Consider the following 26593-nt stretch of genomic DNA (forward strand, 5'->3'; position numbering starts at 1 on the left):
GGGGAGGGAGAGAGGTAGATTAGGGAAAGGAGAGGGGGAGAGGGAGAGAGAGGGAGATTGGGAAAAGGAGAGGGGGAGAGGGAGAGGGAGAGAAGGAGAGGGGGAGGGAGAGAGGGAGAGGGAGAGAGCGAGATTGGGAAAAGGAGAGGGGGAGGTAGAGGGAGAGAGAGGGACATTGGGAAAAAAAGAGATTTGGGAAAGGAGAGGGGGAGAGGGAGAGAAGGAGTAAAGGAGAGGGGGAGGGAGAGAGAGAGAGAGAGGGAGAGAGAGGGAGATTGGGAAAAGGAGAGGGAGAGAGGGAGAGAAGGAGAAGGGGAGGGAGAGAGGGAGATTGGGGAAAGGAGAGGGGGAGAGGGAGAGAGAGGGAGATTGGGAAAAGGAGATGGGGAGAGGGAGAGAGGGAGGGAGAGGGGGAGAGGGAGGGAGGGGAGAGAGAGGGAGATTGGGAAAAGGAGAGGGGGAGAGAGAGAGGGAGAGAGGGAGAGAAGGAGAGGGGGAGGGAGAGAGGGAGATTGGGGAAAGGAGAGGGGGAGAGGGAGAGAGAGGGAGATTGGGGAAAGGAGAGGGGGAGAGGGAGAGAGGAAGGGAGAGGGAGGGTGGAGATGGGGAGAATAGGATAAAGAGAGGGAGAGGGAGAGAGAGAGAGAGAGAGTATAGGAGAGAGAGAGGGAGAGAAAGAGAGATTTAAGATAACAAAAGGGGGAGGGAGAGGGGGGAGAGGGAGAGGGAGGGGGAGAGAAAGAGAGAGAAGGGGGAGAGGGTGAGAATAGGATAGGATAATGTGTGTGTGTGTGTGTGTGTGTGAGAGAGAGAGAGAGAGAGAGAGAGATACATGAGGTAGAGAGAGAACAAGAAGGAGAAAAGGGTGAGAGAACCAAAAAACAGAAAAGTGTGAGGGGGAGAGAGATGAGATAGAACTCACGAAAGATAATTAGGGCTTAGAATAGACAAAGACAATGATGGGGGAAGTAAGACGACAAAGAGAGAGGAGAAGAAGAGGTGCATGCATGTATAGAAACATATATACATATATCTATATAAATATATGTATATATAACTATAGATATGCATATATACATACATAAACACATATTATCTAGGTATGTCTAAAACATGTGTAGTAAATGCTAATTTTACAAGCATACATTATTATGTCTTCATAACCCGTACGGGTTTTGTGAAACCAAAAAAAATGTTTTAGTTCTTCATAACCCGTACGGGTTTTGTGAAACAAAAAAAATTATTTCTAGTTCTTGATAACCCATACGAGTTATGAAGAACTACGAATAGTACTTTTCATTCTTCAAAACCCGTGTGGATTTTGGCTTGGTAAGACGGTTGGAAAATGACCCTAAGGCTTGCAAGCCCATTTTGCCCCCTTTTTTGTTCCTTTACACGTTTACGGGTTATGAAGAACTATGAATAGTACTTTTGATTCTTCAAAACCCGTGCAGGTTTTGGCTTGATAAGAGGGTTGGAAAATGACCCTTAGGCTTGCAAGCCCATTTTCCCCCCTTTTTTGTTCCTTTACATGTTTTTTCATCCTCCACCATGATTTCTTGACTTCATCATCATCAGGTTTACAAATGGTGAAGTGGGTATCTCTAAAATTACCACCATAATCTCACACATCTTCTTAGTTTTCTGACCATATAAATTTATTAATTTTTGGACAACATTAGCATAGTAAACTTTAATTTTCTTTATCAGTGCCTTGATAGTCCTCACAGACATATGTCTACCATTTTTTTAATAAGTTTTGATATACTTGACCAAATTCAAAATAAATTATATATTATTGTTATACACTAGATTCTATACACTTTTTAAAAAAAAATTGCATTTTTGATTATTTTGATGCAAATTATGCCCAACGCACGAATAGGTACCAAATTTTCAGGATGCGGTCACTTCCAAAAATCATAAAAAATAAAATAATCGACGAAAAATTACAAAAAAATATGTAACTTATAGATCTTTCTCTTACCTATCATCCTACCAAATGGTTTTGCAAACTACTAAATCTAACTATATATTTTGTGCAGCGCACGAAAATAGCTATGTTATATTTTTCTGAAAAAATCAGGAATAGTTTGTCGTGCATGAAAGGTTTGACCCTCTTAATATTATCCAATTTTTTAAAAAATTAGTAGTTTAGAAACTAGATTCAGAGTACTACAATTCTTATTGTTTTTTCAATGCCTAGTTTTGAGTTCATGACCTTCAAATAGCTCTTTGAAGTTCAGGTTTACCTATTTTCAAAAAAAAAAGTGGCCACTTATACCCCCCTTTTTGTTCACCATCTTGGTACACTTACCCATCAGCTGTCATTACCATGCCTTCTTCACCATGTCTGTGGCCTCCAACAATTTTTTGTCTTTTTTCTCTATCTCTAAGGTAAGCTTGACCACCTTTGCTGCCAGTACTTGCACCTCCTTCTTCTGCATGCTGTAATGGGCCTCATAAGTAGTCACCTTCATTTCTAGCTCATCCCGCAGGTTCTTTTCTACTACCGCTAGCTGTGCATGCTTCTCCCCTTCATTCTCCAATTTTGTTATATACAGCTACTAGGCCTCCTGCTCTATCTGGCACCATCGCATCTATAGGTACACATCCCAGAAGGCTCCCTCCATGCCGTAGAAGGTAGTGCCCAAGGTGCTCCCTCCTTCCACCAAGTGCATGTGCATCCATTCCTATACCATCTCCGGCGTACTACTATATGTCCACCCCTACTACTTAAAGTGGCACACAAACTCATCTACACACCCAAAAGTCATGAAGGGTCACAGTTTCAAAGCGTCGGTGGAGTTGCTGACTTTCATTTGCCCAGTAAACTATGCCATCCCACTTGCAACATCTAAGATCCCCTGTAGCTCTCTAAGGAACCGCTGGAGTGAGCCTGCTGGATCGCTAGGATCTGGGGGAGTGAGGTGAAGTCCTGCCAGTGATCCTTATGGCCCGATTTCCCCATCATAGCTGATCTTCTGGCTCTTCCCACCACTTCCTATTTCCCTATGCTTCCCATCAATAGACATCCTCACATCCTAGTCGGTGATAGAGGTAGTCCTGTCTTATGTTTGTTGCAACCCAATAGCCATGGTGTGTGGTGTAGGGGAGGGGGGTGAGGTGTGAGTGCAAGCTGCCCTAGCCACCCATCCAATGATGCATATATATCCTCATTCATCAGTGTCTTTAGTACTGCCAACTCCTCCAGGCCATCCTCATTCATCAATACATCCCTTGCTTCATCTTTCTCTGCTAGTACCATACCAATATCTACTGGTACCATACTAGTATTTGTTGGTACTATACCAGTACCTACTAGTACTGTACTATTGCTTGTCATACAAGTACCTGAACCTACTGTACAAGTACAAATTCCCTGTACAGTGACCTCATCTTTCCCTGGTACGACCTCCTCTACCATTGTCTGGTCTACCATACCGGTACCATCCATGACTTCCGATGCAAGACAACTAAGCTGATCTATGGTAGTGACACCCGTTGATGTACCGATGGTTCTCCTTCATTGATTTTTTGGAACAACACCCCTACTCATTATACATCCCCCACCAAACTGGCCACTGTAAGTGCTTCTTGTGGTACTAAATGTGCCAAAGATAATTTTGGGGGTCTGAATTTCATCCTCATGCTCTTCCATTGTGCTCGTAGTCCTCCATGCTGATTTTCCTCTTCCTTCTATTGTGATTCTACTTCCCCTTCATCCTCTATAGCTATGTGTGGTTCCATTGGTGACTACTATGAAAGATTTGACTGCCAAGGTTAACAAAAATGATAAACCTCATTATAACTGGCAAGATAGACCCCCTAGATTACATGATATGCCATATAATACCAATTGGAAGGATGGTAAACCCAAAATTGAGAATCCCAAAATTACCCAAAGTCAAGACACACTGGATCCCTTGAAAGGGAAAACTATTCACAATATAGAAAATACTCCTTGGAGTATTGCTTGTGATGGACCACATTCTCCTCATCAGTGTGCAGTGGCTCAAGCTCTTGAAGAATCTATGAGACCAGAAGCAGAGCCTGACATTAATATGTTTGAAACCATCATAGAAAGTGATGAGGAATCCGTGCAAAGTGAATACAGTGATGTGCTGGATAATGAGAAGCTAGTGTAAAGATAGTTAGCCTTAGATTGGCATCCTACATTGAATGTGGTAACAATTGAAGATGAAGAGGTTCATCTTAGGAGGCCTAGTGAGGAAGAAGTTAGAAATCTCACTAAAGCTGCAATTGCCAAAGCAAAACATAACTATAATTTGAGAAGCACTAAGAGAGACACTGATCAGGGTGAGCTGGGTTCTATGTTTGTAAAGGAAGTTACAAAAAAGGGGGCATCAAGTAGTGCTACTACTGTTCCTAAGGTCGGTCAAGAAAAAGGGGAACAAGTTAAAGATGTACCTAAAGGCAAAGATGATAAAAATGTTAGTGATGTACAAGGAGCAGAGACAGTGAAAAGGGCAAGTCAATTCAAAACAGAAAGAGTTAGGGCTAATACTAAAACATGCAATAATTCTACATTTGACATGGCCCAAGCTCTAACTCAAATGAAAGTCACTGTTCCATTAGTAGAATTACTAAAGATTAAAGAACATAAGGATGCAACTTTGTCTTTATTCTCTAGTATATCTGATAGTGACATAGTATTACCCACCGGTTCAGCTAAAGTTGGAAAGGATCAAGAGTTCCAAACCTCAGAGGTTTATGTTGGAACCACTATCACTCAGGAGCCTTCTCAGGTAGATCCCTTCTATGTTACCTTGTTAGTCAATAATCGGTTGATTAAAAACTGCATGATAGATTCAGGAGCTGCTGCTAATGTAATGCCCTATGGTGTTATGAAATAATTAGGGTTATCAGTAACCACTGTGTATGGGAAATGCTATGCCATGGATAACAGAGAAGTACCTGTGATAGGTACAATCAAAGATGTAGAAGTAAAAATAGCAGCATTCCCTGAAGCCACTTACAAAATGGATGTTATTGTTACTGACACTAAACCCCACTATGGTATGTTACTTTCCAGGTAGTGGGCAGCAGTAGTAGGGGGAAATGTTCAACTCAACTTATCCTATGCTACCATTCCTATTAGTGGTAATCAGGTCAAATTATACAGAGAGCCATGAGCTCCTAGGGTAATTGAAAATGTAGACCCTAGTATGCTTAATTGCATGATCGATGTAGATCTAGATAACTTTAGACTTCAACCAATTTTACCTAAATTGAAGAATACTGACCCTATTATGGTCGAGCTATAAGCACAACAGTATGGATTGTGGTAGATGTATTTTGATGGAGTTTGCTCTAAAGAAGGATCTGGAGCAGCGGTTCTTTTTTGGTCCCCCACCAAACTGGCCACTATAAGTGCTTCTTGTGGTACTAAATGTGCCAAAGATAATTTTGGGGGTGTGAATTTCACCCTCATGCTCTTCCATTGTGCTCGTAGTCCTCCATGTTGATTTTCCTCTTCCTTCTATTGTGATTATGCTTCCCCTTCATCCTCTACAGCTATGTGTGGTGCCATTGGTGACTACTATGAAAGATTTGACTGCCAAGGTTAACAAAAATGATAGACCTCATTATAACTGGCAAGATAGACCCCCTAGATTACATGATATGCCATATAATACCAATTGGAAGGATGGTAAACCCCAAATTGAGAAGCCCAAAATTACCCAAAGTCAAGACACACCGGATCCCTTGAAAGGGAAAACTGTTCACAATATAGAAAATACTCCTTGGTGTATTGCTTGTGATGGACCACATTCTCCTCATCAGTGTGCAGTGGCTCAAGATCTTGAAGAATCTAAGAGACCAGAAGCAGAGCTTGACATTAATATGTCTAAAACCATCATAGAAAGTGATGAGGAATCCATGCAAAGTGAATACAGTGATGTGCTAGATAATGAGAAGCTAGTGCAAGGACAGTTAGCCTTAGATTGGCATCCTACATTGAATGTGGTAACAATTGAAGATGAAGAGGTTCATCTTAGGAGGCCTAGTGAGGAAGAAGTTATAAATCTCACTAAAGCTGCAATTGCCAAAGCAAAACATAACTATAATTTGAGAAGCACTAAGAGAGACACTGATCAGGGTGAGCTGGGTTCTATGTTTGTAAAGGAAGTTACAAAAAGGGGGGCATCAAGTAGTGCTACTACTGTTCCTAAGGTCGGTCAAGAAAAAGGGGAACAAGTTAAAGATGTACCTAAAGGCAAAGATCATAAAAATGTTAGTGATGTACAAGGAGCAGAGACAGTGAAAAGGGCAAGTCAATTCAAAATAGAAAGAGTTAGGGCTAATACTGAAACATGCAATAATTCTACATTTGACATGGCCCAAGCTCTAACTCAAATGAAAGTCACTGTTCCATTAGTAGAATTACTAAAGATTAAAGAACATAAGGATGCAGCTTTGTCTTTATTCTCTAGTATATCTGATAGTGACACAGTATTACCCACCAGTTCAGCTAAAGTTGGAAAGGATCAAGAGTTCAAAACCCCAGAGGTTTATGTTGGAACCACTATCACTCAGGAGCCTTCTCAGGTAGATCCCTTCTATGTTACCTTGTTAGTCAATAATCGGTTGATTAAAAACTGCATGATAGATTCAGGAGCTGCTGCTAATGTAATGCCCTATGGTGTTATGAAAGAATTAGGGTTATCAGTAACCACTGTGTATGGGAAATGCTATGCCATGGATAACAGAGAAGTACCTGTGATAGGTACAATGAAAGATGTAGAAGTAAAAATAGCAGCATTCCCTGAAGCCACTTACAAAATGGATGTTATTGTTACTGACACTAAACCCCACTATGGTATGTTACTTTCCAGGTAGTGGGCAGCAGTAGTAGGGGGAAATGTTCAACTCAACTTATCATATGCTACCATTCCTATTAGTGGTAATCAGGTCAAATTATACAGAGAGCCATGAGCTCCTAGGGTAATTGAAAATGTAGACCCTAGTATGCTTAATTGCATGATCGATGTAGATCTAGATAACTTTAGACTTCAACCAATTTTACCTCAATTGAAGAATACTGACCCTATTATGGTCGAGCTATAAGCACAACAGTATGGATTGTGGTAGATGTATTTTGATGGAGTTTGCTCTAAAGAAGGATCTGGAGCAGGGGTTCTTTTTTGGTCCCCCACCAAACTGGCCACTATAAGTGCTTCTTGTGGTACTAAATGTGCCAAAGATAATTTTGGGGGTGTGAATTTCACCCTCATGCTCTTCCATTGTGCTCGTAGTCCTCCATGTTGATTTTCCTCTTCCTTCTATTGTGATTATGCTTCCCCTTCATCCTCTACAGCTATGTGTGGTGCCATTGGTGACTACTATGAAAGATTTGACTGCCAAGGTTAACAAAAATGATAGACCTCATTATAACTGGCAAGACAGACCCCCTAGATTACATGATATGCCATATAATACCAATTGGAAGGATGGTAAACCCCAAATTGAGAAGCCCAAAATTACCCAAAGTCAAGACACACCGGATCCCTTGAAAGGGAAAACTGTTCACAATATAGAAAATACTCCTTGGTGTATTGCTTGTGATGGACCACATTCTCCTCATCAGTGTGCAGTGGCTCAAGATCTTGAAGAATCTAAGAGACCAGAAGCAGAGCTTGACATTAATATGTCTAAAACCATCATAGAAAGTGATGAGGAATCCATGCAAAGTGAATACAGTGATGTGCTAGATAATGAGAAGCTAGTGCAAGGACAGTTAGCCTTAGATTGGCATCCTACATTGAATGTGGTAACAATTGAAGATGAAGAGGTTCATCTTAGGAGGCCTAGTGAGGAAGAAGTTAGAAATCTCACTAAAGCTGCAATTGCCAAAGAAAAACATAACTATAATTTGAGAAGCACTAAGAGAGACACTGATCAGGGTGAGCTGGGTTCTATGTTTGTAAAGGAAGTTACAAAAAGGGGGGCATCAAGTAGTGCTACTACTGTTCCTAAGGTCAGTCAAGAAAAAGGGGAACAAGTTAAAGATGTACCTAAAGGCAAAGATCATAAAAATGTTAGTGATGTACAAGGAGCAGAGACAGTGAAAAGGGTAAGTCAATTCAAAATAGAAAGAGTTAGGGCTAATACTGAAACATGCAATAATTCTACATTTGACATGGCCCAAGCTCTAACTCAAATGAAAGTCACTGTTCCATTAGTAGAATTACTAAAGATTAAAGAACATAAGGATGCAGCTTTGTCTTTATTCTCTAGTATATCTGATAGTGACACAGTATTACCCACCAGTTCAGCTAAAGTTGGAAAGGATCAAGAGTTCAAAACCCCAGAGGTTTATGTTGGAACCACTATCACTCAGGAGCCTTCTCAGGTAGATCCCTTCTATGTTACCTTGTTAGTCAATAATCGGTTGATTAAAAACTGCATGATAGATTCAGGAGCTGCTGCTAATGTAATGCCCTATGGTGTTATGAAAGAATTAGGGTTATCAGTAACCACTGTGTATGGGAAATGCTATGCCATGGATAACAGAGAAGTACCTGTGATAGGTACAATGAAAGATGTAGAAGTAAAAATAGCAGCATTCCCTGAAGCCACTTACAAAATGGATGTTATTGTTACTGACACTAAACCCCACTATGGTATGTTACTTTCCAGGTAGTGGGCACCAGTAGTAGGGGGAAATTTTCAACTCAACTTATCCTATGCTACCATTCCTATTAGTGGTAATCAGGTCAAATTATACAGAGAGCCACGAGCTCCTATGGTAATTGAAAATGTAGACCCTAGTATGCTTAATTGCATGATCGATGTAGATCTAGATAACTTTAGACTTCAACCAATTTTACCTCAATTGAAGAATACTGACCCTATTGTGGTCGAGCTATAAGCACAACATTATGGATTGTGGTAGATGTATTTTGATGGAGCTTGCTCTAAAGAAAGATCCAGAGCAGGGGTTCTTTTTGTGTCCCCCACCAAACTGGCCACTATAAGTACTTCTTGTGGTACTAAATGTGCCAAAGATAATTTTGGGGGTGTGAATTTCACCCTCATGCTCTTCCATTGTGCTTGTAGTCCTCCATGCTGATTTTCCTCTTCCTTCTATTGTGATTCTGCTTCCCCTTCATCCTCTATAGCTATGTGTGGTGACATTGGTGACTACTATGAAAGATTTGACTGCCAAGGTTAACAAAAATGATAAACCTCATTATAACTGGCAAGATAGACCCCCTAGATTACATGATATGCCATATAATACCAATTGGGAGGATGGTAAACCCCAAATTGAGAAGCCCAAAATTACCCAAAGTCAAGACACACCGGATCCCTTGAAAGGGAAAACTATTCACAATATAGAAAATACTCCTTGGTCTATTGGTTGTGATGGACCACATTCTCCTCATCAATGTGCAGTGGCTCAAGCTCTTGAAGAATCTAAGAGACCAGAAGCAGAGCCTGACATTAATGTGTTTGAAACCATCATAGAAAGTGATGAGGAATCCGTGCAAAGTGAATACAATGATGTGCTAGATAATGAGAAGCTAGTGCAAGGACAGTTAGCCTTAGATTGACATCCTAGATTGAATGTGGTAACAATTGAAGATGAAGAGGTTCATCTTAGGAGGCCTAGTGAGGAAGAAGTTAGAAATCTCACTAAAGCTGCAATTGCCAAAGCAAAACATAACTATAATTTGAGAAGCACTAAGAGAGACACTGATCAGGGTGAGCTGGGTTCTATGTTTGTAAAGGAAGTTACAAAAAGGGGGGCATCAAGTAGTGCTACTACTGTTCCTAAGGTCGGTCAAGAAAAAGGGGAACAAGTTAAAGATGTACCTAAAGGCAAAGATGATAAAAATGTTAGTGATGTACAAGGAGCAGAGCCAGTGAAAAGGGCAAGTCAATTCAAAACAAAAAGAGTTAGGGCTAATACTGAAACATGCAATAATTCTACATTTGACATGGCCCAAGCTCTAACTCAAATGAAAGTCACTATTCCATTAGTAGAATTACTAAAGATTAAAGAACATAAGGATGTAGCTTTGTCTTTATTCTCTAGTATATTTGATAGTGACACAGTATTACCCACCGGTTCAGTTAAAGTTGGAAAGGATCAAGAGTTCCAAACCCCAGAGGTTTATGTTGGAACCACTATCACTCAGGAGCCTTCTCAGGTAGATCCCTTCTATGTTACCTTGTTAGTCGATAACCGGTTGATTAAAAACTGCATGATAGATTTAGGAGCTACTGCTAATGTAATGCCCTATGGTGTTATGAAAGAATTAGGGTTATCAGTAACCACTATGTATGGGAAATGCTATGTCATGGATAACAGAGAAGTACCTGTGATAGGTACAATGAAAGATGTAGAAGTAAAAATAGCAGCATTCCCTGAAGCCACTTACAAAATGGATGTTATTGTTACTGACACTAAACCTCCCTATGGTATGTTACTTTCCAAGCAGTGGGCAACAACAGTAGGGGGAAATGTTCAACTCGACTTATCCTATGCTACCATTCCTATTAGTGGTAATTAGGTCAAATTATAGAAAGAGCCACGAGCTCCTAGGGTAATTGAAAATGTAGACCCTACTATGCTTAATTGCATGATCGATGTAGATCTAAATAACTTTAGACTTCAACCAATTTTACCTCAATTGAAGAATACTGACCCTATTGTGGTCGAGCTATAAGCACAACAGTATGGATTGTGGTAGATGTATTTTGATGGAGCTTTCTCTAAAGAAGGATCTAGAGCAGAGGTTCTTTTTGTGTCCCCATCAGGTATAACTTTTAAGTATTCATTTTTATTGGCATTCCAGTGCACAAATAATACTGCAGAATATGAAGCCCTGTTACTGGGAATTGAGGTTGCAAAAAGGCATGGAATCCAACTATTGAAAGTAATGGGGGAATCAAAATTGGTTGTCTCTCAGGTGAGATCTAAATATGCATCCAAGAATGATAGATTAAAGCAATATAAGCATCCTATTTAGGATGATATTGAGCATTTTGATGTATTTTCTATTAATTGGATAGAGCGAGCAAAAAATATTATGGCAGATTTCCTAGCCAATGTTGCTTTGAAAAATGATGATGCAATGCTAACCGGTAATTCCACTATGGAAATAAAATCTAGGCCTGCTATTCCTGATAATTTGTACAATTGGCAAGTTTTTGCTAATGATGAAGACATTCTTAGGTTTATCCAATGTGTTGATGATTATGATGGACAAAAGATTGTTTGTAATGCATTGGTGGAAGTGGTAGACAATAGAGAGACAATGTTTGGAAATGATGTGGTACAATTGGAAACTAATGAGATACCTAAAGGGCTAGTGGAGCTGGAGAGCATGTTCAGTTATAATGATAGTCATTTACATTAGCAGTCTACCACCAAGTTGGAAGAGTTAGAGGAGGTAAACCTGGGGACATAATCATCCCCTAAGTTGGTATATATTGGAAAGAAACTACCCCCTCATGTCAGGACTAACATTATTAATTTATTGAAAAGGTATAAGCATGTCTTTGCTTGGTCTTACGAAGACCTAAAGGCATATAGACAAGATCTTTTTCAGCATGAAGTTCCTTTACTTCCAGATGCTAAGCCTTTCAGACAGAAATAGAGGCCTATTAATCCCTTGTTAGAAACTAAAATGCAACAAGAGTTGACCAAATTGAGAGAAGGGGGGATTATCAAACCAATAAGGAATTCTTCATGGGTCTCTAATCTGGTCCCAGTGAGGAAGAAGAATGGAGACATCAGATTGTGTGTAGATTTTAGGAATTTAAATGTTGCTTCCTTGAAAGATAACTACTCATCCCCAAATATGGAAGCCATCCTACAAAGAGTGACAGGATGTGATCTTTTATCCATGATGGACGGTTTCTCAGGATATAATCAAGTGTTGGTAAACGAGTCTGAACAGTTTAAGACAACTTTCACTACTCCATGGGGAACTTATGTATATGTGAGAATGCCATTCGGATAAAAAAATGCAGGAGCTACATTTCAGAGAGCTATGGATGTAGCTTTCAAAGAATTCATAAACATCATCATGGTGGTTTATCAAGATGATCTAACTTGTTTCTCTAAAAAGGCTAATGATCATTGTGGACATCTGGAGAAGGTGTTCAATAAAGCCTTGGAATTTGGTGTATCACTAAATCTCAAGAAATGTCATTTTGGGGTCACTGAGGGAAAGCTAGTGGGACACATAGTTTCCAAGGAGGGGGTAAGGATAGACCCTGAGAAAATTGAAGCAATCAATAAGGTGTCTGAACCTAAAAATGTGAAAGGTATCCAGTCTTTTTTAGGTAAAGTAAATTTTGTCAGGAGATTTATTGCAAACTTCATAGAGATAGTGAAGCCTATCATCAAATTGCTTAAGAAGGATACAAAATTTTATTGGGATCAAGAAGCTTCAAAAGCTTTTGCTGAGATTAAGAAGGCAATCCAGGAGGCACCAGTGTTGAAATCTCCTGATTATAGCAAGCCTTTTTCTCTATTTTCTTTTGCTTCATATCATATGATAGCTGCAGTATTGCTACAAAAGGACAATGAAGGATATGAACATCCCATAGCCTTCTATAGTAAGTCTTTGCAAGTGGCAGAATTAAAATATGAGACCATGGAGAAACAAGCTTATGCCCTAGTTAAAGTTGTTAAGGCTTTTAGGCTATATTTAGTGAATGCGAATATCATTGCCTATGTCCCACATGCTGCAGTTAAAGATATTTTGTCTCAGTCTGAGGTTACTGGGAAGAGATGCAGATGGATCAACAAAATTCAGGAATTCAACTTGGAGATAAAGATCACCAAATTGGTGAGAGGTTTAGGTTTGGCTAAGCTCATGACTGAGTCAAATCTCATGAATGTAGAAATACACAATGTTGAGGTTAGAGATGCTTTGGTCACTAGTATTGAGAGGCAACCCTGGTACACAAAGATAATCCAAATTTTGAGAGGTGCTACACTCCTAGAAGAAATGACATACAATTAGAAAAGAACTCTGAAACTCAAGTCCCAAAAATATGTGCTCATTCAGGGTGATCTTTTCTGGAGGAAAAGAGATGGAGTTACTAATGTGTTTGGATGAATTTCAAGCTAAACAACTGTTGACTGAAATGCATAATGGAGTATGTGGAGGTCACTACCCTGCTAAGACTACTGCTGGTAAGATAATCCGGGCTGGGTACTATTGGCCCACCTTATTTAAAGATACTCATGCATATGTTCAGAGATGTGACCCATGTCAGAGATTCTCATCCAAGCTCAAGTATGAAGGAGCCCTGCCCCTAAATCTAGTCTCTGTAGAAGCTCCTTTTGTTTAGTGGGGCATTGATTTTATTGGAGAGATTGTTGAGAGGTCAGGGAGAGGTCACGGATGGATCATAGTGGCCACTGATTATTTCACCAAACGGATAGAAGCCATCCCTACAAGAAGAGCTACTAGTAAAGTTGTCATTGATTTCCTAATGGATAATGTTGTAACTAGATTTGGAACACCTGCAAAATTGGTGATGGATAACGCCATGTGTTTCAGATCAGAAGAGTTTGTAGGCTTTTGTACTAGTCACAGTATACTCATGTCATACTCGTCACCTTATCACCCTTAGGGGAATGGACAAGCAGAATCTAGCAATAAAAGCTTGTTGAATATCATCAAGAAAATCCTAGAAAAGAATAAAAGATCTTGGGATCAAAAACTAAAGTTAGCTCTGTGGGCAGATAGAATAACAGTTAAGAAATCCATTGGAATGTCACCTTTTGAATTAGTCTATGGTGCCCAAGCCAGATTGCTGGTAAATAACCTTCTTCTAGTGTATAAGTTTTTGCAAAATGAGGACATGGAGGTATCTGAATCAATGGAAAATAGAATGATCCAAATTGTAGAAATGGAGGAGCTTAGGACTTCTGCTCATAAGAGAAATCAGAAGATCCAGTTGTAGTCAAAGTATCTTTTTGATAAAAGGACATCATTAAGGAAGTTTCAAATTGATGACACGGTTCTTCAGTGGAATGCAAAAGGACAGGATAAGGGAAAGCACAAGAAATTTGAATCACTGTGGATTGGCCCTTTTGTGGTTTGTGACTTAAATGGTAAGGATTCATATTTCTTGAAGAACATGAATGATGAAATGCAGGAATTTCCAATGCATGGACCATTCCTGAAGCATTATTTCTCTTAATGTCCATGCACGGTAGGTCCTTTGTTTGTACATATTTTGTTCCTTTCTTGCTTTTCTGTTTTGGTCTATGTTTTGGTCTGTTTCTCCAGAGTTTCTGAGTTTTCTTGTGTTGACCTTGTGATCAACCATCCCCAGTCAGAGCTGCTATTATCACTGATTAAAAATGGGTTTTTCTTTTCCCATGATTAGCTAAGGTTTGTTGAAATTTTGAGTAGGGCACTTTTTCAAATGCTTCAGCTCTGTTCTGGACCTTAAGGGTTTAAGGGTTTTTTATTTTAGATCCTCCAATGTTTGTTTAAAACCCTCTGGTTTCTATTCTTTCGTTACTTTATTCATTTAAGTAATGGGTCATGGGGTCATAGGAAGCATCCCCCCTTGTTGTTTGCCTAGGCAGTCATGTTAATTAATCACAAAATTTATGCCTTATATGTTGTTCTCCTAAAGTTGTTGGGCCCAGTAACTAGTGCACATCTCGCGGATGGATCTACGGCTTTCGCTATTTCGCTAGGTGAAGTTGCGCGTAGTTTAAAACTAGCGAAGTTGTGAAAATGACATGGCATGCCACATAGATGGTCTAGCTAGTTGATGATAGCAAGTAAAATGGTGGCATGCGGCATAAGTTACAACAGTCAGCGGGTCATGATTAAAGGCTGAAAGGTGGGTCCTAGAGGTGAGTCAGGTCGCAGTTAGGAGATGACCTGGCGGATACAGCTGTCAAGAATTAACTGGAGCCCAGTGGCTCTCTCTCGACATATGAAAAAGTGACGAGTCAGCTTTGAAGGTGACTGGACGCCAGGTGTTCAAAGTGAGTTAGCGGGCCCACCACTCCCGAAAGCCTTTTCAGATGATTAAATGCCGATCAATTTAAAGATAATCTGATGGCCCGCGCTATTTTGCAAGGGTAAGATGCTCGTGCTTTATACCCCATGAAATAGCGAGAGTGAATGAGAGCCATCCATGTGTCATGATGAAAAGTGATGAGTCAGCTCCGAAGGTGACTGGACGCCAGGTGTTCAAAGTGAGTCAGTGGGCCCACCACTCCCAAAAGCCTTTTCAGATGGTTAAATGCCGATCAATTTAAAGATGATCTAATGGCCCGTGCTATTTCGCAAGGGTAAGATGCTTGTGATTTATACCCCGCAAAATAGCGAGAGTGAATGAGAGCCATCCACATGTCATGATAGATGGCAACGTGTCCAGCGACACGTGGTCTAAGAAGAAAGTTGTGGGCCCGCCAAAGTGGAACCGGCGGTATAAAAGAAAGACACGCGGCCAGTATTAAATTGAATGCAAAGCAAATTTCAAGGCCAATGGTTGGGCACCATGTGGTATCATGTAGCTAATAGAGAAGCGGGAACCAACGCGAAGCCAAAGCTATTAGTTAGTATAACGCTCGATCAAGTTTCTTTTGATCGGACGGTCGACGCTATTTCGCAGGACCAAGCTGCCTGATAGTTATGCTTCGCGAAGTTGCGAAAGAGCAAAATGAAAGACTTGCAGGAACGTTGTGACCCATTGGAGCGAAAAATATGAATTCTCCTATGAATTCAATTTTGAAGGGACGGCCGAAGCATGCGGAATCAATGTTGTAGTTAAGACCCTGAGTACAATATTTGATTTCCTATCAACGGGGTGAAGATATCTTTAAAAGAATTTTTTGTAGAGGAGTGAATGCAGAGCTATTTTCTTCAGGTACAGAGAAAGTTGGTTCAGTTGCAGAGCAAATTCCTTCAAGTGAAGAACAGGTTTTCTCGTACTCCTGTGTAGCAATTCCTGTGTGGTGTGTTTTAGATAGGATAATTGATTCATCACAGAATTGTCTAAGAGTGGTATTCATTTCTTACGTTTTCTAAATGGCTCCTAAAAGAGAATTTTCTGGCAAAGTTAATTATTCAGAAAGGAGTGTTTGTGATGATTTTCTGGAACAGTTGATGTTGTCAACTAATCAGGCATTGAAGGCAAAAGAATTAGTGCCTAGAGCTCCCCGTTTAAAAATAGGAGAAGGATTGTATGACAAGGGTAACTGGTTGAGAGACCCACAGGTTGGATTGTCTGGGTTGGGCCTATTTAAGATTGGATTTGGAATGAGAAATTCTCCGGCCCCACAAAATAGTATTTGGGAGTTAGATGTTGGGAAATTGGTAGTCCCAGGGGTATTTATGGACATAGATTTGTTGACCCAAATTGCGCTCAACTATGATCCAGTCACAAGAAGCATTCGGGATATAAATGGGAAAACCCTTATTGAGATTAATGCTGAAGAATTCAGGAAAGCTTTTGGGCTTAATGAGTTTACCAATTTTCTAGAACCCATAAATTTCACATCATTAGCTCAAATTTACGGTGCATAGAGGAGTCATCTTAGGAACGGGCCTCTCAAGGAGTTTTTTGTGAAGATAGGTGGGTTAACAGTTGTAGGACCCAACACACAAGAGCCCTTTTCATTGAGTATGTTCACCCTGAGGGCTAAAGGAATGTATTGGGCACTTTGCCAAGTTTTGGGAGAAGATGCTGAAGCAAATATGCCAAATCATTACTTGTTAATGATTGCTCAGATTTTGAATCCTTCTCTTGCAATTACATTTGATTATGCTTCTTTCATTGCTAATGCTATCCATGGAGGGTTAACAGGAATAAAGAATGGAAAGGTGGATAGGCCTTTCAGATGGTACTCACTCCTGATGCATCTATTTCTTTTTAAAGGTGGTGATTACTTTTCCAGTGGATTGGACCTTGTTAAGGAGAAAGAAGGAGAAAAAATGTCGGTACAATTATGGAGTACTGTGTTATCATGCGATAGAGAGGATGTCAGTTTCTTGAAGTTTGACAAATACTTTGCATCCAAGATCAGGACTCTCCTCTGCTTGGAGAACCCAAGAATCCCCAAGGTTCTTCTGGAATTCATAAGACCAAAAGAATTCGCAGAGAACATAAAAATTGTTCATAACTGGGGTGACATTTACTTGTATCCAGTCTTAACAGTTTTCAGAGTGTTTGGTTTCAGAGGCACCCCATTCTTGCTACCCTACCAGGTCCCTCTCAAAGTGGGAATTGCAGAGATCCTTAGATAAATTGGTGGTGTACAAGAGGCAGAGTTGACAGGCAGGGGTAAAGGGACTATATTCCCTGCAGCTACCATAGCCCACCAATTTGTAATAACAAAGGGAGGTTGGAATTACTTTGAGGATTTTCTCAAGCCTTATCATTTGTCCACTGCAGTGTCCAGGTGTGCTGATCCAGAAGACTTCTTTAATGGCATGTTTAGGAAGAAAGCAGCATGCAGAGGTCAGCCCCATCAATTTCAGTTTCCTAAAGACCTCATCAGAAATGAGTTTGATCTAGATGAGTAGGAGCTAAGGAAAGAGAAATGGGTGGCTTATAAGAAAGCCTTGGATTTCATGCATCAGTTTGATGCTAGCTATGACCCATTGTCTAGCTTTTTCCCTCTAGAGCAAAAAATAAAGTTTTTAATTGTTTGCTTTGAAGATGTGATGTAGACCCTGAAGGAGAAGAGGGAAGCTGTAATCAAAAGCAACCCTGAAAAGGCAAGAATGATCCTAAGTAGGTCAGCTTCCAGTAAGGCAATCCCTCCTAGTGATTATACATTGCATAAGAAATCCAGTTATAGTGTGCTGATGCCTACGACAGGGGAGCCCTCTACCTCTAAAGGAAAGAGGAAGATACAAGATGTCATTGACATCCAAGAAAGCCCAAAGAAGCAAAGGGTAGGGAAAGAAATACAATTAGATACGCCTTTGTATTCCCATCCCAATCTCCTATCCATATAGGAAATGAGCAAGCAGTAGCTGAGCAACTCCTACAGTTAGGTAGTCTAGGGAAAATTGCCTACACTTATGATGAGGTGGAAGAAGGAATGCCAGAAGAACCCATTGCTGCTAAAATGGATATTACCACCACTGAACTCAAAGGCCAAGAGTGGGATCCTGAGATAAAGCAGGCAACTAATGCCTTCTTGGCTGACAACAATTTTGTCACATCAGAAGCATTTATGCAGTTTATATGAAAAAAGAACATAGATAAATATAATGCTAGATGTGAAAAGAGAAAGGCTGAGCAACCTAATAAAGATCCAGCCCTAATAGAAGAGGAAATAAAGCAAGAGATGATGGAAGAGTTCAAAACCATCACCTCTGAGCAAGGGAGAGATATGGTAGCACAAGCTGGAGTGCTTATTCTACCCTAGTGGGATATAGCAGATGCCCTGGTACTAGACGCAGTGAGGAAGGAGACCAAACCCATGGAGGGGATTACTTTCAATAAAGATAATGCTACACTCGTCATGTGGTCTCTCAAGAGAAATGAGAGTAAGAAAAGAAAAGACACCCCAGGGTCAAGTTACCTTGGTGGGATGATGGTGAAGAGAGTGCAGAGGATAGGAGTAGTGGAAGCTACTAGCACTGTGTTAGGGACTGCAAAATTTAGTGTTGCAGTAGCAAAAAAGGAAGCCAAAGAGAAAGAGGCCCTCCAAGTCAAGTTGGAAATAGTTTTGAAGGCCTACAACAATGCTAAGGAGGAGGTAAGAGGTAAGGATAGCATCATTGCTAGGTTGCGGAGCCAGTTGACTGGACAATACCATCAAGGTGAGTCTTCAACACTAATGATCTCCTCTTCTCCTACAAGACCTCCACCTACTAGCCCTATCATTGAGTTTCCACCATCTCCAGCACCCTCCAGCTCTCAAATGGTTGAAATTACTCCTCAAGAATTAGAAAACTTAAAACAGGCTCAGGCCTTATATGCAAAGAAGTATGAGGAGAGAGTAAGGGCTACAATTTCTAGTTTTGCAGATACAATAAATGCCTCATTGCTCTACAACAATGTAGGTAAAATTGTGGATATATGGAATGAGCTCAGGGGAGACAAGGCCATTTTGACACCTATTTTTGACAAATGGAGGCCTAGGGAGCAAGATTTAGAGTTTATGTGTGTATCCTGCGATGAAACAAGGGCTAACCCCATCATTAAATCCACTTCTAACATCACTAAAGTTTTAGTACAATTAGCATCAGAGGTGGATAATGTTGATAGGAAGGTTAGTTTGTGCAAAAAGGAGTATACTGATCAAGTTTTTGAGTTGCTCCCAGGAGTTTTTGCTAGCCCAGATCAATTAAAGGACAAACAAATGTGGCTTAAGGAGATAGAAGCTAAATTGTCAGCAAGAGTTAAAGGAATTATTGATCTAGATGATGCTTCTTTCTTTGTTTTGACAATACAAGAGATAGAGAAAATTAAGTCACATTATAGTTTTCTCAATGCAGAAGTCAATAAAATGAATAATTCTTGGAAAAGGTTGACTAAGACTAAGGATAAAGTGATTAATTTCTCATGGCCGACAGAAGAGATAAATGATGAGTGGACAACTAAATATGCCACCCATGATCTGGAATAGTTGGAGAGCACCCCTGAAAAGGTAGAAGAGGTTGCAACCGAACAGCCTGTTGAAGAAACTGCAGAGGCCGAAAAGAGCTTGTAACTGTTTTTGCGAAAAGCTTGTAACCTCTTTATTTTGAAAGAAATGATTGTAACAAACTCTCCTCGAGAAGTCCGAAGCTGGGTGCATCCATGTTGTTATAAATGGATACCAGGACTAGAGAAAAAAGGATCACAAAAGAATTGTAAGAAAATGCTACAGAAATTTATCTAAGCTTTCCTAAGTCTAATGGAGAATATTCAAAACTTCTTGTAATATTTCTTGAACTTAATATCAATATACAAACCATCGGTTTTGAGTGAAGCTTTGTGTTGTCTTCAAGTGTGTTTACAATTTGTTTACTGTTTTCATTCTGAATAATCCAGGGTTGTTCTGTTTGAATGGAATTGCAAAGCAATTTTAGTAGAAGTGTTCATTAGCTTTTCTCTTTAGGAGGGAAATTAAAGATGCGGGGATCACTCATACCAGCAATTTTAGTAGAATTCTTATAACGCACATGAAATTGTATGTTGCTTTGGGCTTCTAATTGAAAGGGGAAAGTTTTTCATCCTGGAAAGGGAAATTGCATAGTTAGTAATGTGAATGAAAATGCTTAGAGGAAATTGAGAAAGATATCAGAATGATGTTAATTCTTAGTGTAAATTTGATTTGTTGAAAATTTCAGTACATGGATCTAGAGTAAACTTTATTTAGTGATTCATGTGTAAAGCATAATTAAAACTTCCCTTAAGTATATGTAAGCATAATGTAAAGTACTCCCCGTAAATGTGACTAAACTAGTAATGGTGCTATTCTGTGTGTGTTGTAAGAAACCTGTACTTGCTAGGTGTGCCCATGGGATGGTGAAGTAATCAACCATGGGGAATATGTTTGCTTATGAGTATGGGAAACCATACCTATCTATATGATGTTTCTTATTTGTTTCCTTACTGAGTGCCAACCCACGGGTTGTTGATAAGTCAGTATGTGAAGGGGTAGTAGTAGAAGTCACCATTCCTTGAATAGTATGAACAGCGTACGAGTAATGTCAACGCGAAGTGACTTTAGCTTCCCTATTTTGAGGAAAAATATAGTTTTGTAATGAACTGTAACATAGGTGTACTCTATACTTCCCCTTGTGATGAAATGATTTACGAGGTTCATGTGTGCCAGCCTGATTCCTATCCTTTATTTTAAGCATATTGATGGATTTTATTGGAGCATCTGTTGCCTTGTATTCATGAGAGGCATGTTATTTTTCTTACATAAGTTGCCAACGGACTAGTGTTAGTAGACTTGTGGGTAGACCTTAGCCATGTATACCTCTGGCTTACGGTGAGTATCCTGAGAGGAACATCGCTATGCAGAGTGTGACTAGTGCGTGCCTTATCCGCGGGGTACACTGCCATGTAGGATAAGTCAATTCCATGCCCTGTCCGCTTGGAGTATTGCCATGTCATGCTGAGACACGATGCAGGATGTAGTAGACATTTGCATGCGGCCTACCGATAGGTACAGGGTAGAGCCATGCCGCATGATGACGTGATGCAGGGTGATGTCGAGGTGCACACTGCCATGCCATGTGGATGTGTGACTCGGCCACACTACATGATGAGCTACTAGGATAGCTAGATGATTGTCCCTTCCTTCCTCGTTGGTGGCTAGCTGCTAGTCACGTAGTGATGTAATGTGCACTTGTGATTTTCTTTTATTTATGTATTTATTTCCTTGTGGGCCAGCAATTTATTTTATTTTGACCTTGACAGTTTAGCCATGATCTTGCAATCTTGATCTTACTTGATTTGATGTTGCAAATCTGAAAATTATTTTCTTGTCTTATTGTTGGAATTGATAATTATTACCTTTATTCTTTTGTACTTCGGTGGCTAAACCGGTTTATCCTTGTTGTTTTCGTATGCTGGTCTTGTGTTGCAATGTGAATTCCTCTCCAAGAACGTAGGAGACGGTCTTGGATGAGTGTATACGAGGGAGTATACGTAGGGAACCTTGAGGATGGAGGTATGTGAGGCTGTGAGACATCTAGGATCCACTACCTGCCTATGAGTGGTGACTATCTCTTGGAGGCTAAACACCTTACACAACAAGGGATATTCATGAGGGACTTGTATGGAAGGGAGCACCGCTATGGTGTATCCTAGCACCATCAAGCCCTTGAGTGAGATGATGGATATTGTTGATCATGTATTTGTTGTGAGAGCAGGCATAGAGATGTTGATCGTATATGTTACCTTTGACCGAGCATTAGACATGCTCACATGTGGCCTTTTGTGTTGTACAAACCAGTCTTGTGGATGGATATTATGTGTAATCATGGAATAAATGGTATTAACTTGTCACTATGTTATGGGGCATAGTCATTGGAAAGGTTCTTGTATGTCTGGAAGGTGTAAACAATTGAGTTCTTACGTTGCTCTTATTTGTCGAAAGTTAACTTGGTTGTAGAAATTGATATTTGAAGCTAGTTCTATGCGATAAAGTTTTGTGAAAGAGATGAATTGGTGAAAGAAATGGACCTTGAGGGCATATTTTCTTGTCATGTTTGATAAATGAGTATGATAACTGTGTCTATAAATTTTAATTGCTTTAATTTGGTGTAATATAAAAAGGGAAAATTCTCATTTCTCTACTATGATTGTGTGTAAATTCTAGGATATTTTAAGAAGTGTATGATTTTAGATGCATTCTGTTAATGGATAATGACATTCGTAGAGGATTTATAAATAATGTTGTAAATTGTTGACAAAATATTTATTTGTGCAAATTGATAATTGTAACTGAGTTTCAGGGCTAATACGTGTTGTATGATTTCCACTTAGCCTTGCGACTTCCAGGAGTAAGTCGGAGCCTAGGGGGGAGAATGTAATGCCCCTACCTTGGTCGGACTTGTAAAACCCATTTGACCTTGGTTGACTTCCTATGTGGCATTCTTGAATGGTAGGATGACCGGGATGCAACGTATAGTTTAGATAATATAAATGATTGTGCATACCTATTATTGTGCTCTTGCATCGATTCTTGTGTAAATGTAATTGTTTCCTAACCCTTGTGATAAATCTTGACCTAACGCCTTCATTGAATATGTATATGTATATGTATATGTATGCTTGCGTGATTCATGGGTGCAGGAGATTGCAGGTACAACACCACCTAGGGCGAGGTTCATCTCCTACGGGATTCACAGGTTTGAGTAGACCTCCTCCATCCTCAGAATTCGGATTTGGGGGTTATAAAACTCTTGTCTTGCCTTAGCCATGGCCGGGTGAGTGTCGTGTGTGGTTCGTGGGGCTTTCTTTTCATTGGGTTGCATGTCGTGTGATTTGGTGGACTTCCTCAATTTGCGTGCCTTGCGCAGGGTAAGTGGAGTTTGTTATCCTAAGTATTTAATCCAATTTAATGTGAGGATGTATGCATTTGTAATTTAGAAATTTAAAATAGGTAGTTTTCTTTTATATGATTAATCGTTAAGTTAAAGAGATCGCTTTAATTATAATTGTAGCAAGCTTAAAGTATTTAACTTGAATTAATGTGTTCATTTACGCATTAGTAGTTGAGAAAATTAGAATAAATAGATTTCTTTCATGAGATTAGTCATTTATTAAAAAGGTCGCTTTATTATGTTATAGCGAGTTAATTTAATAGTTAATTTTAATAATAACAAAATTCAATGAGTTATGCATTTTAGAAAGGAACAATTTAAAGTCATTTGGGAAATAGAAATAAATTAATCATTTTTGCATTTTGGGAAAAGAAAAGGGTAAATTTTATTATTTAAAGGAAATTATTCTTTTTACTTGTTAAGTTGATATAGTATAAAGGATTGATTTTTGGAAATTTAAATTAATTTAAATACCTTACCCTTGTTAATAGTTCAAAATATAAAGGTTGGCTAAAGTAATATGGAGAAATTAAAATTAGAATTAAATAAGAAATAGAAGCATTTTAATTTTAATAAGAAAAGCAAATAAGATGTATTGAATAATTGAAAGGAATGATTTCCATTTTTTATTTTCTTTTATTTTAAAAATAAATGGCTAAATTCGAAATTGAAAATTAGGTCAAAAAATGGGGTTTCTCATTTAACCTAGTTTTTGAAATATTTTTTGGGGTTCTTTCTTTTGGGTGATGTGGCTGGAAAAAAAAAAGGGCTTTGGAGGAGAGATTGGGGTTTTTGGGAGGAGATGGAGTTTTGCTTTGAGTTGCAGGGAGCTCTCCTTCAAGTCATGCCCGGAATGGGTTTGGAGGTAGGATTTTGTTCATCAGTTTGATCATAATGTCTTGTATTTTCCTTTCTTGCAATACTGGTTTTCAGATTTTCCATTGTTGTCTATGAGTAAATTTCATTGTAAAAGAAATGGTAAAGCTTGGCTTTTGTTGGATCTTTGTGTGAAAAATGGACTACAAATATTGTTGGATTGGGTGGTTATTCACCAATCCCTTCTATTTTTTTTGAAACCCATAACATTCTGGAAAAAGAAAAAAAATAGGAATGGTTGTGACTGTGATAAATGGTTAATGGAGGTTTTATGTTATTTTAGTTATTTTATTATGTGATTAAAAAAAAAAAAATTGCTTAAGTCGAAACTAGACTGTAAAAAAAAAAGTATATACAAAAAAAAAATAAACAAAAAAAAACAGAGAAAATTAAAATTTGGGGTTTCGGGGGGGGGAGCCAAAGCTCAACCCACCCCTCCTCGCGGCGCAGCCGTAGCCCGCAGTTCTACCTGTGACCACAATGTGGCCCGTAGGGACCTGCATCCACGTTGTGGGCCGCAGGGAACCTGCGACAACAGTGTGGTTTCGCAGGACTTGCGTCCACACTGTGGGCCGCAGGGACCTGCGTGTGGGTTCCTCCCACTCCCGTGATGGGAGGTGGGACCCGTAGGTTAGGGTTCCCACAAAAAAAAAATTTATTTTATTTTTTTTTATATATTTTTTTTAAAATAAAAAAAAATATAATATTTACATTTATACAATGAAAAAAAATATAAATGCAATGGGATATGAATAAAAGAAGAAGTAATAAATTTGTAGAAAAATCTATTTTATATAAATTTAGATTTTAGTTGCTAAATATATATATAATGGAGATTGCATATTTCTTTTCAATTTGTAGATTAATTAAAATTTATTAATCTTGGATTATTAAATTTATATTAACGAATGTTTAAATTTGGAACCCATTTCTAATAGGAAAGGTAATCTTTGGAAAAGAGATCAAATAATGTCTTTATTTGAAGACCTTTGATATAAAACACTTTTCTTAACATTATGTAATATATTTTAATAAGATGTTTTTTTTTTCTTCGAAATAAGTATTGTCTTTCGATTTGAATGATTAAGATCTTCCGAGAATTTTAGAAATGAAAACTAAAGTATAGGAGAGTATGGAATTTGAATCTAAATTATCTTCATATATTTTGTTATCACTTCAACGATATGCTAGTAGAATGAATGGAAGTTTGATATCGTATCGATCAAAAAAAAAATTGTTGTAAGTTTAAGTTCTGTATTTGCCTTGTTTAAAGTGGTGGCAAACCTTGATGCATTTGTTTTGGACCCTATCGTTGTTGAAATTGGGGCACCTGTTTAAGTCTTAGGTCTCTAAATAGAATACTGATGGACAATGGACCTTGTACTTTCTCTTAGCATGCTCAGTTGGATCCGCCTCTATGTGGACATCATTTAGGATTTATGGACCAAAGTGGTCATTTGTATACTGGTTGTGTTCGCCTACATGGGAAAAATGTAAAAGACATGTAATTAAGTATTCCCAACTATATTGAATGTCAGAGGGGTCTTGCAATTGAGCAGACCCGGAGATGTAGCCCTTTAGGGGTGAACTCCGAGATCATATCCGTGTTATGCGATGCCTTGTCTCTTTTATTTCATACTTTAAGTTATCATGTATGGCTGCTTTTCATAAGTGTATAATGGGAATTTAACGAAGCTAAGTCAAAGCACATAAAATTATTCATCTTGATAAATGTAGTAATCAGGTTCATAAAACATTGTAAGTATGATTATGGAAAAGAATTTGGTTTATGTTAATTAAAGGAAATAATGGTGGAAAGAATCTCGCTAGGTTACCATTATGGTTTTAGCTTGTTATAAGTTGGTAAATTGAACGAATGTGAATGGGAAACAAAGTTAGAATTAATGTTGTAATTTCTAAGTTGAAATCTAATGGATGAACATCATATAAGTATTTACTTTTTATCTTCTTAAATGAGTATCGCCATGTTAATCATACTTCAATATATTGGATGAATTTGTTTAGTTATTTGTGTTTTAATCTTAACAAATAATCCCTACCAAATTTACTTGATAATTGGGTGAACTCAACTATTTATCCATAATTATAACCCTAATAAAAGAATCTCTTTATGTTTGCTAAAATTGAACTGCAAAGGGAAGTATTCGTATAGTTGTTTATATCTTAATCTTAGCAAAAGTATCTTTTCAAATTAACTTCATTTAACTAAAGAGAGTGGCATGCAATAAGATAGTTATATCCTAATCCTAATGGGAGAACGTCACTATGAACTTATATTTTAATCCTATAATGATGAGTATCATCTTGCTAACTATATTTTAATTTTAAAGGATGAACTCATGTGTTCCTGATACATTTTCACCTTAATGAATTTAGTCCATCTATTAGCATTATTAATACTTCAATGAATGAATTCTATGGCTACTTACATCTTATCCTCCATAAAAGAACTTAGACTCATTAGTTGGTTAGGCTTAAACTCAAATGAAGGAACCTCACTCTATTAATGGTAGTTTAATCTTTAATGAATGAATCACATCTTATTAACCATACTTTTAATTTTAACGGATGATAACAATTGTGGGTGGTTACCTTAAACCCAAATGAATGAACTTCGTGATATTTGTCGTATTGAACCTTATGGGTGGCCTCTTAATTTAATTACGTTT

Source organism: Cryptomeria japonica, chromosome 3, assembly GCF_030272615.1.
Source record: "Cryptomeria japonica chromosome 3, Sugi_1.0, whole genome shotgun sequence".
Classification (NCBI taxonomy): Eukaryota; Viridiplantae; Streptophyta; class Pinopsida; order Cupressales; family Cupressaceae; genus Cryptomeria; species Cryptomeria japonica.